The 16,320-nt window shown below is 37.8% G+C and overlaps 1 protein-coding gene across 3 annotated transcripts in view; it reads right to left on the bottom strand.

Moving 5' to 3' along the window:
- Nucleotides 1-16,320, bottom strand: part of drp2 (dystrophin related protein 2) — a 209,083-nt gene that overhangs the window by 190,583 nt on the left and 2,180 nt on the right. The window lies entirely within an intron of this gene.

Here is a 16,320-nt window from a genome sequence, read left to right as displayed (position 1 = left end):
GTAAAACCTCTTTATGTCACACTTACTGTGTAATGCAAGTTAGACTGCTGATCTTAAGAATTCAGTGTAACCTTTAGGATCTTTCAAGGTCTATAAAATAGTTCAAGAACAGCATCTAATGTAATGTAGGTGTGCCTTCAGAAGGTATTCGGGGCATTACTGGGAGGACTGACATGGGGTCACATAAATATTCCATGAAAAAGTTCCATCCTGCAAAGCTGACCTGTCTACCGCGGTATAAGAGGGAAAATAAGGAAACAAACACTCCTATAAGAATTACAATTTAAGATTATAACACTAAATAATCTATTATACGTAACTATTTACAGAGAAGTCCTCATTTAATATAAGAGTTGACACATGAGCTCAGGAAGAGATGACAGAATGAATTATATCTGCAGATTCTTTTTATCTTTTACTGTAGATTCATCCAATTGGAACTTTGAATACTGCCTGATGATGAACATTTTCATTTTTTAGTCCCGATGTCCACAACTCAAACAAATACAGTTATCAATATGTTACCTGGGTTTTTTGTCCACCAAAATCACCCTCGTGTGAAAAAGAATTTTCTGCAATAAATGAAATACAGCTTTGTATCAAATCTGTGTGTTCTGTTTCTACCTATTTTGCCAAGGGTTTTAATTTAGTTGCAGTTTATACCAAAAACTTTTGGACCAAAACAAACAACCTGCCGCCTGCGGTGTCTTGAAAAAAAGTTGGATTTTTACCAGGAAAAACACTGTTGTAAGAACAAATACTTCTGCAGGCAAGAAATATTTGTACTATTATGTTGGCGTGAATGGCAATAAATCGTATTTCTTAACATCGCAGTTCCCGTATTTACTAAGTGATGCAAGTCCATCTGCGTATCGTGAAGCTGCTAACACATTTCTGGAGCTGAATCCAAAACTTTCTATAGACCAAAAACCAAAAGGAACAGAAAATGAAGTGTTAAGTGTGAAACAGAAATTACAGAGGAAGAAACACGGCTGAATAAATCATAGTCACATTTTCTAGAATTTTTAGCACACCCGCTTTTTCTACAACACAGTGATCACAGAAGAAGAAAAAAAAGCCTAAAGCATGGTGGCTAATCTGAGATGGAGAATCTTTCCCATCAGAAAACACAACTGTGAAATGAAAGGATGCTGCTAAATTTGCTGCAGGGGAAAACACATACTGGCAGTTAATTGACTTGACTTCTGTGTAAACATTTATTCTGTTCTAGTTATTCTTCAAACAGGAATAAATATCACTCTATCTCTGAAAGAAATGATTTATTTTTACATTCATCTTGTGATTGTGTTCTTCTTTCCACACTGATTGCTCAGCGTAAACAAATATTGATTGCTTCAACCCTCAAATGTTACATGCACCCCATAAACAGTAAATGTTTTCAGGGCATAATCATGTCACTTCTGGCATTTTCCTAAACAAATAATCTAATTAGCTACACTTGAGTTTTGTCATGTCCAAGGGATAAATTCCCATTTTCATATAGAGACTCAAACAATCAAGTGTTGTCGCTAAACTAGGTTAGGTAACACGGCATGTATTGTCTGTTACAAATTAGAGAATTACTGTCAAACTTAGCCTTAATAATGTAATTGCAATCATTTTTTCTAAAAATCCATCCTTACATTTACAGAACACGTCAGATGACATGGTAATAAATAAATAAATTGTGGGCAGAAACTAGTTAAATTATACAAATGAAATACCAGCTTTGGCCAAGAAATGGTTAAATCATATGAGCAAAATACTAGTTTTTTTTGCCAAGTTCTACAAACAAAAACTGACTTGTGGCTAGAAAGTTGAATGGATCTCAGAAGATTATAGACTAAAATAACATACACATCCAGGTAGGTAAATCAATCGCATCTTTGGTGGTAAGGCAACCTGGTTCTCAACATTTAAATGACTTTCTCAAATAGTGATTTTTATAAATTCCCAGGCTTTTCAGAATGCATTTGAAGCTCTTTCTCAGCCTAAAATGAAACTCACTCTATCTTTATCTATCATGTGCCTTTATTCTCTATATATTTTCTTTTCTAACAAACCATCCACTTTTCCAATGTATAGGCAAATATATAAACCTAAAATTAGTACCCTATTTTGTTGGTATATTTTATCTGTTTTGCGGCTATGCTATAATTCATGTTATAGTTCGTTTGTGGACATGAAGTAGTATGTTTTTTCACCGTTTAACTATTTTATGGCTCCAGTTAATTTATTATACCAGGTCATCAGACGGGGTCCATACAAATTTCGCCCTTCAAACAAAAAATACCCACAACTTTGACATTAACTTCAGGATAAAAAACAATGATTAAAGCCATTAGATTGTCAATAGCAACCTTTAATGTCTTGATTACTTGATTTTGTCCAATTTCCCCTTAAGGTTAAGAAAGTGACAATAGTCACAAATGTTAACATGCATGCTCAGTGATTCAAGTGTTATATCAGTGTTATTAGATACGGACTCGACCTTTGAACCTCAGAGAAAGCGTCACTTGAGTCAAACTGTGTGAATAGAACAATAACTAAAAGAATCGAATGCAGTATTGCAAAAATTAGAAGTGTTTTTGATACAGAAAAATGGGAAAAAAAAGCATAGGCTACGCGAAAAACTAGGGAGCATTGATGCTCACTGCATTACTGAATACAGACCACAATGCATTGCGGTCGAAAAACGTTTGCGATAGAAAATGTGTTTAAATGTCATTTGTTGGTAAACCAGACATATTTTCATCATCAGAACATAGTGGATTCATAAATAGACGTTGTAAAATGTTCGTATTAATTCAATTTTCACTTCGTGAAATCAGTGACGTCATGCCCCCAGCCTTTAAAAAAAAAAAAAAAAAAATGAAGAAAAGCAGTGAGCATGGTGTCCAAATTGCTTTTAGATTCCAGGGCACTAGATGGTCCCGCACTATTTAGTTTTTTAGTAGTTAGGGATTAGGGTGGTAATTCGGATATAGCCTGTGCTTTTATAATGAATAGAACTATAACTATAACTCCCTATGGTCACTGGCGTGAGTAGTCTCCAGAGTTCTAACTCACCTGAAATCAATCTTACAATCACCCACCTGCTACTTAAGCAGCACACAAAGCCTCACTCTGTGCGAACTATTGTTTGTGCCACTTTGTCCGCATTACTGAGCATTTCATTCTGGACCTGATCCTCTGTTTCTGACCCTGCTTCATCTGTTTGCTTGCTTGGTGCCTGCCTTGACCCTCACCTGGACTCTGACAACTCTACTCTCTTCTTGGATAACCCCATTCTCGTGATTGACTTCCACCCGTCTGACCCTGATCTAGCTTTTAGCTGTGCTTGGTTCCTGTCTGAACTAAAAAAAACCTGCTGTACGAGGAACCAGCTGTCTGCCCGTTTGTTACAACTGTAGACTTTATATTTGTCAAAGCTGTTAAATTTGGAGCCAAAACCAGCAGCCTTTACATGGGTCTGCCATGCTGGAGTTTACATAAAGCTAACATCTAAATTAAATTACACTTTTGTCTCTAAATCCGAAGCATGTGCCTCCCCTGTGCAGCAGTGACAAGAAAGATTTTTTTTTCTTATGATTTTTTTTATCTTTCCCCTCCCTATCACAACAAAGGAACACACTTCCCATTTCAAATTCAAGTGGAAATTATAAACAGCCATTAGGAAAAATAGCTGTATAAACACTACCTTTTGCTTGTGCTACTGTCCAGAAGACAGAACATGTAATGACATATGTACCCGATGGAGTAGGCACTTCTGCAACACCGAATACAAGCAGACAGAATTAATTGCAGCTTGCTGTAGTGACCTTTTCTGTTTGATAAATCATAGAGTCTTGGAGAATGCCATTAGCCCCCGTAAATGGAAAATATGCAGCTTTGACAAATGATTTCAGATGTGGCTATCGACCCAGCCAGTTTGTGCCTGCTGAACATACACAGCACACACAGAGCCCGGCATTGACAATTTGTATTATTTTCCCTTTTTTCCTTATTTAAAAGGGGGGAGGCAGAGATTCTGCATTATTGCCTAGAGAGCTGTCAAATTCCTATTTCATCATTTAGCAAAGAAAAGCACTCCCCTGATGCTGTATTATAATTCAACACACACAACTCACACTGATGTAGACTGTCATTAGTTTTTTTTTAACCGGGTTAAATATTCCCATGGCTTTATAAGGAAATATCAAAACACTGGCACCCGCATTAACAGAACTTTTAAGGGTTGGCTTGCAAAATACATTTTAAAAAGAAATAGAAGCCAGATTCACATTAAATTAATCAGGTAGATCATTTTATAGTGGATAGAAGTGAGAATATTAATCGTGTCGAATGGAAGTTGAAGTCTGATTTTCATGCAGTTTCATCATGATAAAGTAGTTTTGCTTTATCGACTGCTAATTCCCGAGAAGCAGAAACTCCTACTGAAAACAGCAGCTGCACATGTGAACGCACAGCTGAAAAAATTCAAGACTCAAAATCAATTCTAACTGCTTTGATTCCATTTTTTAAAACACAACAAAGACGAATGGCATGTTGTTGTTGTTTAGTTTAGGTCATGGGCTGGAAATTTGATGTGTCATATGTTTAGGTCAACAAACGTGTCAAGAAAATGATACAGAAATGAGCTCCCATTTATCTGCATCTTGGTTTTTCTCTTTCATCGACGCAGTAAAGACAGAATAAATTATCAAAAAGAAAAGCGATGGGCTTATGACAGATGCAGAACAAGATAACTGGACTTTGGGGAGCTGTGGATCATACTGCAAGGCACTCTCAGAGTCAGACACTCTGGATAAAATCAGAGGCCAACCCACACCAAAAAAAAATCCTGTATACTTTTTTTTTTCCCCTAACAGATTTGCTCTCTGGAGTTCCCTGGTGGATCCCAGTTGCACCTTTACCCCCCCTGAATTCTATAACCCCCACATCATTAACAAAGGGTCCATAACAGAAGTTCTTTTTTAGTACCGTAGTCTTCATCTGTGGAATAACTTAGCTGATGATCTGAGAATGTGTGCATCTTTGGAGATTTTTAAAGACACACAAGTATTTAATTTACTAATTTAATCAACTTAATAGGCTTTATTAATTGTATATTCTCCCCCTTTCTATCTTGCAGTGCCTCTTCATTGTGTTAGCCAAAGCTTTTTCTTCCATTTTATGTTTGTCTTTTATTGTTATTGCTTTTAATCTATTGTGACTTTTTATTGTTTTAATCTGGGTTTCAATGTTTTATGTCAACAAACTTGTGTTCTACAGCATGTTGATTAAAAGTGTTGGGTAAGAGTGGTGTGGTACTGCCCCACAGCAAAAAACATGTTGATTCAAACCGCAGCTGGGGTATTTCTGGGTGGAGTTTGCATGATCTACCTGTACTTCCAGCTTCCACAGTCAGAATGACCCATGCATGCATGGCAGCTTTACATTTACCGTAGGTTATTAGTCTTTTCCTGCCTCTGTGATGGACTGTCTCAGATAGGCTCCACTTCTCACACACTGACGGTGAAAAAATAGGTTGCAGCCTCACTGCATCGCTAACAAGAATGAAAAAGAGGAAAATAAAATCAATTGATTGCTTCTCTATTCACTTTTAGTTATTAGAATTTGTGAATGTGTGGTTTGAATTACAGTCATTTCTTAGAGATGCGTGATTTAAAAAGATAGGGAGCTAAATGCTTCTATAAATTATAATAAAAAGAATATATCCAAAAAAAGCAATGCAAGCATTAGCTGTTGTGGGTTCCATTCATAAAGCACAGTAAGTAAAAGATCCATTTTGGTCTGACATCAATAATAAGGTCATGCAAATATAGAAGGGAAGAAAGCGGCGCTGATCCTTGTTTGTCTGGCTGAGCCAAGCTCTTAGGCAGAAATGACAAAGCAGTTAACTGTACCAACCTGTAAAAAAGATGGATTGAAACTGTTCAATATTCCCAGACCACAGAGCTCTGCCAAGAGCAGAGCATGATTGTGGATTCATAGAAATAGAAGGACATGGGGCACACTGGAGTGCTGCCATGTGTGAGTCCCAAAGGATTCTAAAACTTTCTGCTGTGTTTATAATGCGCTTCAAAATGCAAAATTCTGATCCTGCCTCATAGGTTTTCCCTGGAATTCCTCAGGGGAAAACTGAAGAGTACATATTAGGATTTATTTGAGGGCAGTCCAGGCTATGTACTGTATGTAATCAATGTTAAACGTTTAAACATTCTTTAGGCTTGGTGCACTGCAAAGTTTTGCTAAAAAACCTGCACCCCGCTGATTTGCAGAAATCAGTTGTGCGTTTCACACACATTCAATGCAGACTTAAATAAGGGAGCCACTGTGTTCCCGTGGAATCCTAATGATGCCTCCTAAGCAGACAACTTTCTGGTAAAAAAAAAAAAAGTAGCTTTTGCAATCTAAAAGATTATCACCAAACTGTCCTAAACAAGAAGCAATCCATTTCTAAAAAAAATGCTGTTAGAATAAAAAGACTTTTAAGAATGATCTTTCCAAACAGATGCAGCATGAATACCTTTCCAAGCCCCCTGGCTCTGATTTTCATTTATTTTGATTTTTACAGATATATTTCAAAGTAGATTTTGTATATTTACACATTTATCCTGTGGCATAAAATCATGCCAAGTCCCACCAAAAAAATGTATTGGGCAACAAATCTACTATGTTAAAAGGACTTAATAGTATAATACAAGGCCGATGGAGAATTCTGTCCCTTAATATTACAAATCTCAAAAGGTGTTTCAATTTATTATATGTCATCCACTCACTGGGCACTTTATTAGGTTCACTGTATCGGGTTGGACCCGCTTTTGCTGCCTTAATCCTTCATGGTATAGACTCAACAAGGTACTGGAAACATTCCTCAGAGAGTTTGGTCCATATTGACATGACAGCATCACATAGTATCGCACAGTCCCCTCACTCGGGAAATACATCACAACATTGGTTTCATAACTTTAAAAAGTTATTCTAAAACAACAACAAAAATCATAACTTACATTAAAATCATCCTAAAAAAAACAGTATTATAACAATTAAAAGACCACTGGGAAGACGTTTAGAGCAGATCAAAAAATGTTTACAGTGGGACTTTATTTTTTGATTTGTCGAGGAAAAACTATATTACCATTTTAATTACCAGTTATAACAGAATTTAGACTCATTATGCATATGAAGAAAGGTAATGACTGTATGCCTGTTTAGCATACATATTATTTAAAGAACTTGCTCAGCATTCATCAAAAGTTTGTTTCTCTGCAGCTTATAATAATGGAGTCATTTTTAGTTTTTTAGACAGAGCCCAAGACAAATACTAGTTCACCAGTAAGAGAAAAAAATGCACAAAATAACAAGATAAATCTCTTTAGAATAATTTATTATTCTATTTAAGTGATGAAACAATTTATCTTCGTGCACTAGTGTGAAAAAAACAGAAAAGAAAGAGGCTAAATTAGTTGACGACTGAAAGCTTTTGAATAACTAAATTAGTGTAAATATCACTATAAATTCACTAGTTACAAATATCAGATAAAATAACATAAAGCAGAAGATGAGATGTTTTCTGCCTAATTAAAACAGAGCCAGATGGAAAATTACACGAAATGTTGTATTCCACTTGTCACACCTTTTTCTACTACTAAAAAGTTTCAAAACACGACCTTCAAGAACAGATTTTAGATTTAACATATTTATCGATTGAAACATAATCTAAAGTCAAAGCGTTTTTAAATATTTACAAACACATGTTACCAAATGATGGATGCGGATTTTAAGACTACTTAGAATTGTACTTCAACATTCAGAAAGTGCTGTTTAAAACTACTTTAAGTTTTTAAATATTAAAGACACACTGGGTCAATACAAACAGGGAGGCTGTGCCAAAAGCAAACTCTTTCTATTCAATCTTCTTACTCAGCATTTCTGGACTTGGCCACATTTAACCTGGTTCTTGAAACACTGAAAGACATTTTTGTCATTATGTGTTATTGTCCTTTAGAATGGATGTTTAAAATTACAACAGTGAAATGAACAACAACAATAAGGTACAGTGCAAATACTGTACAGTTTTTTCATTGTATTGAGGATGAAGATGTGTTTCTGTGTGTTGGCTCCGGCACTGGCTGGGCAGAACCAACACCACACACACACACACACACACACACCCTTGTCAAAGTGCAAGAGGATACTGTGAGGGGAAAATGTGGATCAAAGAGTGAGAGAAACCACATTTAAATTTCTGGTAGTTTGTGTGTTATTCCAAGATGAAGGAAGCTGCACATAAATGAAGAAGAGTAAAAACTCTACGACTTCACTACACCTGATGATAACTGGGAATACAAGAGCTCGAGCTCTGAAGGGATGTTCCGGTTCTGAAGTAAATTAAGGATCAATATCTTTAGTAAAAGACATTCAGCATTCCTCTTTATCTCCTTCTTTACAGCGTTTTGCTGCCCACTCAGCTGGCTTCAGCGCAGGCCTGGACCATCTGTTCATTTTACATACTTTTTTAAATGAAGGTTTTATATTTTGAAAGTGGTTGAAAGAGCTAAAGACCCACTCCAATCATCTTTTGATCTATTTTAAGTGTTCCTGGTGGTCTTTTAATCATGATTATGCCATTTTTAGCCTAAATAAAAAAACTTGTTTGGTTTTCTAAGACATAGTTTCTGTAGAGCGGCATTAGTTCAGTAGAAATTCACTTCTGACTGTTGGCAGGAAATAAGCCTGCACTGATTTCCCATCATCTGTTTGTTTACACCCTGAACCTAGCATTACCGCTGCAACAAAAATGACGGGCGATATTGGAGCTATACAGCTGCGCAATGAAGAAAATGAAGACGCACATGGATCTAGTTGTCTACAAGTGGATGCATCAGAATGAAGCGGGGCATGTCACATTTGTATTTAAGTTCAATAGTTTATCAAGAAAAGCCTCCCTGATGACATTGAAGATTTCCGTTAACTAATTAAAAAAGCTATATCATGTGGTGTTCAACCTATGTAATACAATGTTATAGCTTTTAAAAGATCATTACTATTTCAAAAGTTCATAGCAGTTCATGTAAACCAGTACTGTGCTCCTCTTATCCTTTCTTTAGCTCTTTCTGTCTAAGACCTGCCCCATTGGCAGTGGCGCACTTTTGATTGTTAATTTTTCAGCGTCTATGCTAGTTTTGAGGCCTGACCATCATCTGAGTCCATAAACCAAACAGAGATGGGTGTGGTACACAATAAGGTGTATCACTAGAGATGGCATGCTAGCTTGCAAAGTCGGACGGATGCCGCCCAGACCTTGCCGCTCCGGGGCCGTGGATGGAGTACTCACTGACCCCTCTCTACCATCCGCGGGGGCATCGAGACCACCATGGCTGTCGTGTTCTCAGTCAGCCCCAACAGTGTTGCACTGCTCCAGGCACGGACCAGCCCATATACAACAGGCGCTAGAGGTCTACGGCGATGTCGGCTACCCACCGACCCGCTCATAAACACGGACCAAGGACTTTAGCAGTTTGTGTAAATCTCAGTCTGTGTGGAGATTTGAATAAAATCACAACCATGCATCAGGTATGCATCATGTTTCCTATATGATAAAGTATCTTTCTATAAATAAAATTGAAATGTTGTTCATTTGTTGCATTTTTCACAAAAATATTTATACAATAACCTGGTGATTATTTTTCTAATGATTAGAGTTTTTTCCCTTTTAAAGTTGGACCAAACGTAAGCATTGTTTTCATACATTCCAATATGGCGTCGGTCTTTACATCTTGGTATCTTGGACAATAGTAAAAATCCTGCGTGCCATTTCTAGCGATATTAACCTCGTTGGGGGTGGAGAATTTGATTTGTCAAAATGAAAGACTTGGTGCGATCTGCATCAAACTCCTTCGCTCCAGCTCTCCCAGGTCAATTCACACTTAACTTTCTGCAATTTGCACAATAAGCAAAGTACTAAGCAGCACAACATACACACTTAAAATTTCAAGACCAATATGTCACATTCTGTTGCTGTACTGCCCCCTTGTGGTCTGCTTTGACTATGCGTAAAGAGATTCCTTGGCATAAGGAGTCTAACATTTTTACCAGAATACAAACAAATCAAAAATCACAAAAAGGGTGACCAAGCTTTTTAAAAACACAAATCTTTCATGTGTATCATAAGAAGACGTGACAAGAAATTCTCAGAAACGGTTGCAAGAGCCTGAAGATTACAGCCTGTGAAAGTCACTAATTCATCATCTCATCTTGCAGAAGATCTGAGCATACATCAGCTTTTGTAAACAAGAAACATATTAAAAAGCTGCTGGTGCAACAACCGATTACAAGCAGATGCTGAGGATAACTAAGCTCAACGAAAAGGTTACCCTGCCAGACATCACAGCCCTGATCAGAACATCAGAGCGTGTCGGCTTCAATTAGAACTTGTTCATAGAGGTTGAAGATGAAGTGTGACCAATGGAGAGCTGATGCTGCATTACTCTAACCAGATTTGACAACAGATTGATCAGACCACTCAGGAAGAACATTTGCTCGAAAACAGAACCAAGAGACGAAGATCAGGGAAGCAAGTCGGTCACAGGCAGCAGAAACCGCGCTCCGTGCACGGAGGCATTAACTGTAATTAGAGGTTAGCAGCCAGGGACCGGAGCCTAGTGTCTTCTGCAGGTCAAGGATCCACCCTGAGAGCTTCAATGTTTCATGGAATGAGGCAGCGTTACATGTGAATTATGCAGTTTTGCTTTAAGCTTGAATGAACCATTAAATCAAAGCAGTGATCACTGGAAAACAAAAGAAAAAACACTCTAATGAGTGGAACCTCAGTGACAGTGCTGTCTGATTGAGGGGTTTTAGGCTGAAAAATGAAATAAGAAATGAAAGGAGAAAGCTTTTCACAACCAGATTAGTTGAAACTATAAAAAATAGGTCAAAAAACATGTTTAAAGTCCCACTCCAACCTCTTGATCTATTGTAAAAGCGTTCTGAGTGGTCTTTTAACTGTTTCGTTTCAAGAACATGGTTTCTGGAGGGGGACTGTTGGCGCGGAGTAACCCCACCCCCACTTCCCGTCAACCATCTGTTTACACTCTCTCCAGCTAGCTTACAGCTCCTCACACCCTCAACCTAACATTAGTGGTGCAACAAAAATGGCGAGCAATATTGGAGCTATCTATTCGTACATTTCAGAGCCAGATTCCAGCTCAGACGAGGAAAACAAAGAGGTACATGGATCTAAATTAACAAAGAAATACTCTGAAATGCAATTTAAGCTTTATTTTTGTCATATAATTCCTCCATCATCAGTAAACTGCCACAAGAACATGTTAAAAACACAATTTTTACCATTTTATAACATCGCCTCGCATATCTGCTGCACCCCAGTTCTCCCATGGCGCTTATAAAAGATGAACATATCTGATCTCTTTAACTATTTGACGCAGACATCTCAGAGTAAGTGACATGTTCACCTGCAGCTGACTCGGGATGAAAAGTCCAAAAGTCACTTTGTAAGCGAGCTTCATCTTTTGAGGGCTACAATTTTCTCCTTGAAGATCAAAGCATCTGTCAATGTATTTCAGCCAGGCCGGTTGGCTCACATCGCCGCTCCTGCAGATGCGCCACAAGCGATCCCGAAAGCCTCACAACCACAGACAGATAGATTTATAATCCCCCGGTGTCCCGCAGACACAAAAATCATATATCCGGCACGAGATTCCCCCCAAAAAACTGTAAACTAAGCAACTGGTCGGCAGCGCTCTTCCCGCTCTCCTGTCATATTACGGATGACTTGCCACACAAGGCCACACTGTGAGCTGGTCCTCAGAGCAGGGCCTGCAGCAGCCGGCTGTAAATAACCAGCATAAATGTGTCGGAGCAGACAACCTGCAGACTCCAGCCCATTTAATGTTAATAGGAAAGCATTGGTTACCAGATTCTAAATAATAGCACACCGTCACTACAGCCAAGGATAGTTACTATGGGTGCAGGAATTTATGGAGTCAGCAAATTGCTTTTCTATCCCTGCTCTTCCCCTATTTGTCCATTTTGCTGGATGCCTGCGCTGCGTGGGGATGATAGAGAGGCGCAGGGGGGCTGCGAGACTTGGGGGAGTCAGCTTGACTGAGAGCAACTGTCCTTCGGCCAGAAAGCTTGAGAAATGACACTCTGAGGTGTACAAATGCTAGACTTCCATCTGGGTCTCAGAAGGAGCAGCCAATTGACAGGCCACCGAGATATTTTTACTCCAGTAAGGCCTGAGGTGTTTGGGAGTGACAGATGGCCATTTTTTTTCCTCTGGCCAGGAAATGAGGATGTAGACAATACAGCTGGTCTGGGAAAAGGCGAGTTAAATGCAGGCAGAAACCTGATTTTCCCTCCTCTCTCTTTCTGCCAAAAAAAGGAAGAGACAAACTTTGGGGAAACACACTGAATGCTGGAATAAAAACATATTTTGCATCTTTTAGCTGTTTTCTTCATTAAATATATATTCAAAATGTCTAATTTTTTTCAATATTGTGAAAAAAAGTTGAACATAGCAAAACATCTATTTTTTTCTTATTTGAGATTCCTGACATTATCATCTAATTTGTGAGAAGTAGAAGATTATTTAAGTAATATTAGACTTATTGCTGTGAGGAATACAAGAAGGCAAGAAAACAAATCAGAAATAATTTCATCAGAATAGATTATTACTGTTATTGCAAGGATCAAATTGCGGAAGAAGGAGAAAGAACGCTGCACTCATCAGCCTGATTATTCTACAGGTTGTGGCTCCAAAAATACAAAAAATCCTCCAAATCCCAACCATAAAAACTTTATGTAGTCTGACATAACATCCTATTGTCACATAACCATCAAGAAGTTGGTTGTTGACTTTTGTATCAGTTTATTAAGAGGATTTATAACAATTTCTGCAGTCAAAATGTTAACAGAAGAATATAGATTTATATCCAACTATTTCTACTCACATTCCTGGGGACTTAAAGGTTATACACAACCAGCCACTGACTTCTGGTCTGAAGTCAGTTTAAAAAGCAAAGCAACTTGAGGCTTATGCAGGTTTCTAAGTGGTTCATACAAAAATATGAAAAAGAAAAAAAACTTCACTACAAAAATTAACGTTTGTGTTTCCGTGTTTTACAGATAACTGTGTTTCAGAACCCGATGAATTTCTGGGGGGTCATGAGGTTGCTGGAGCCAATAAAACTACTGTTAGGCGAAGGCGGGGTCCACCCTGAACAGATCACCAGCCTGTTGCAGGACCACACACACACCTAGAGGAAATTAGAGACACCAATTAACCTACGAAGCATGGTTTTTGGACTGTGGGAGAAAGCCAGAGAGCCTGCAAACTCCGGGATTTGAACCATCTCACTGTGAAGCGAGAGTGCTAACCACTACAATTTGTTTATCACAAAGCTGCTCTAAAGGGGGGGTGATACTGATCACCATCAAATCCTCAGCATTGCAACAGAAAACTGTATGTTAACTTCAGAACGGATAAGTTCATATACAAATTGGGTCATGTGATCAACACTTCCTCCATCTTTAGCATGTCAATCAAATATATATGAAACAGCATAGCTGATTAGAATAGAATAGAATAGAACTTAATTGATCCCACAAAGAAGAAATGACCTTTTTTTTCCATTAAGTTTAACATGCAGCACCACATCAGCCTTTAACTGAGTCAAACAGCATCTTTTTATGTTGCTGAAGTCTTTTATGCTTTGAAAGAAAACTTCAAGCTGCAGGAACAAAAGCAGAAACTCTCCAGAACCCATTCTGTTTCATTTACTTTCTGCCTTTCAGTGTACAAATGTCTAATGTCAGATTTTCCAGGAGGGGGAAAGAGAAACCTCGGAATCCTGATTGTGTTCATGTTCCAAAGGGAAAACTCCAAGTTTTTTGCTCATTATGCTTTTCCTAAAAAAGAAAAGCACCAGAGAAGCAAAAGCCACCAACTAAAATTACACTTTAAATCCTGAAAGATTGCCTTTTATTTGCAGATGCTAGGTAGAATGCTTTTATTGCCCCACTGAAACGCTTGTTCACATAGATAAGCTGAGGTCAACGTTAATTTAATAAGAACTCCACAAGGTCCAGCTGAGGTCATGACTTGTTAACTCCTCACTGCTGTTCTGCTTTCAGCACAAACCAATACAGGAACCAGAATAATTATTCATAATCACAGCATCTGACCTAGAAATCTCTCCTTTACTGCAAAGAAGAATGCAAAGAAGAATCTTTTGGCTAAGAATATCTTATGTCACAGCAGTTGGTAGGTTGCTAATTCTTAACGCTCTGTTAGAGTTACTGAAGACCTCGGGCAGACTTTAACAAAGGATGACATTTTCAGATCACTCTCCTGAAATGAAAAAAATGGGCATAAACATGCCTGAGATCTTAAACTAGAAAAAAAATAAAATGTTTCATCAGAAGATGTGAAAACAAACTTTGTAGTAGCTCTGCTCTTGTAGTGACTGCATTTTTTTTAAGGATGAACCTTTTTCCTTATTGTGAAAACTAAAAAAACGGAAAGAGAAAAAAACTGCAAGAACTTAAACTTTCTTACAACAAACGAGAGCCGGTGGGATTAAAGGAGAAATCAAAACTTTCCTCGGATATAATGCATTTTCAGAATGTTAATGCAAAAACTGATCAATGCTACAGAGCAGATAGAAAGGAAGCGTGAACAGATGGCTCAGAGAGGTCACGGACGGCACTGAAATAAACATCAGTTTGAGTTGAAACAGCCTATTAGCACAGATCACTGCATAAACAGACACAATACTTGCAGAGAGTGAATAATAGATCTGATTAAAATCATTGAATTTGGCAAAGCAATGCAGAAACCACCCAGCTGTGAAACAGAACAGAAGCAAATCCATCAAATTAAGCTCAAACGCTGGTGTTCAAACTCACACTTTGCAACAGAAAGCTCATCGATGAGGGAGGAGCTGCACCCAGAACAGCCGTGCACCTGAGTCACTCAAGAAAGCATTTCTGATCATCTTTTGTTCTATTTTAAAAGCATTCCCAGTAGTCTTTGAAATATGCTATGTTGTTTAAAAAAAAAGAGAGAAAACTGACTTTTTCTAGGACATAGTTTCTGCAGAGTGACATTAGAAATTTGCCTCTGAGTTGTGGGCGGGACTGTTGTCAGAGTAAGCCCGCCCCCATTTCCCATTATAAGTCTCTTTACACCAGGGGTGTCCAACTCAGTCGCACTAGTGGCCAAAATCCAAAACACACCTCATGTCGCAAGTCGAACAGGATAAACATTTATTCAACAAAATTTACAAACTTTAAAACTGTACTTTCTTAACATAATTATGAACTAGATATATAGCATCCTGTGAAAGTGTGAATGCTGTAAGATGAATGTGGCCGCTAAAGATTCTAGTGCTGATAGCTGAAGATGCTGAAATTGATAGCTAAAAACGCTGAAGCTGATAAAATATTAGCTAAATCCCAAATTAGCCCCAAAAAACAAACAAAAAAACTTAGGTTAGCTAAAGCAGCTGGCATGTAGCTGAAAGAAACAGCTAAACTTCAAAATATCCTAAAAAGAAAAAAAACGAAATTAGCCAAAACAGCTAGCATGTTGCTGAAGCATTAGCTAAACTCCAAAACAGCTTGAAATAATATTAGCTAGCAGAATGTCAATGTTTTTTAACTTAAAACCATAACTTTTTAACATAATTATGAATAATAAAAAGGCAGAAATATTATTCCAGAATAAATCAACTTTAAACGATAAATATTAATAACAATAAAATAAAATGATCTGGAGGGCCGGATCCGGCCCGCGGGCCTTGACTTTGACACATGTGCTTTACACGCTCTCCCGCTAGCTTACAGCCCCTAAATTTCAAGACATTTTGGAATTATCCAGCTGTACAGTTTTGAGCCAGATGACAGCTCGGACAAGGAATACGAAGACGTACATGAATCTAGCCAAAGTAGATTCTACATCATATCTGTAATCTTCATCCAACTGCATGTTCTCGTCTGTTCATGATTCACACTGATTTGAATAAATAAAAGCTCACTCAGAAATGCAGTTTTAAGCTGAATTTCATCTCAATCATGATAAAAGTGCCACAAGACCATGTTAAAAACACCATTTGCATCTACCTTTAAGAACAAATTAACAGTAACACAACTCCACAGCAGCAGTTTTATTTATTTATTTATTTATTTATTTTTTTTTGCTGGAAAATAGCGACAAAAAACAATGATCTGGGAGGCAGGGAGGATGAAGCAAGATGGATAACACAAAAATTCCTGCCAAAGGGACAT

This window comes from Oryzias melastigma, linkage group LG10 (assembly GCF_002922805.2).
Source record: "Oryzias melastigma strain HK-1 linkage group LG10, ASM292280v2, whole genome shotgun sequence".
NCBI classification, from domain to species: Eukaryota; Metazoa; Chordata; class Actinopteri; order Beloniformes; family Adrianichthyidae; genus Oryzias; species Oryzias melastigma.
Note: the sequence above shows the minus strand (reverse complement) of the source record. Positions and strands in the feature narration are given on the sequence as shown.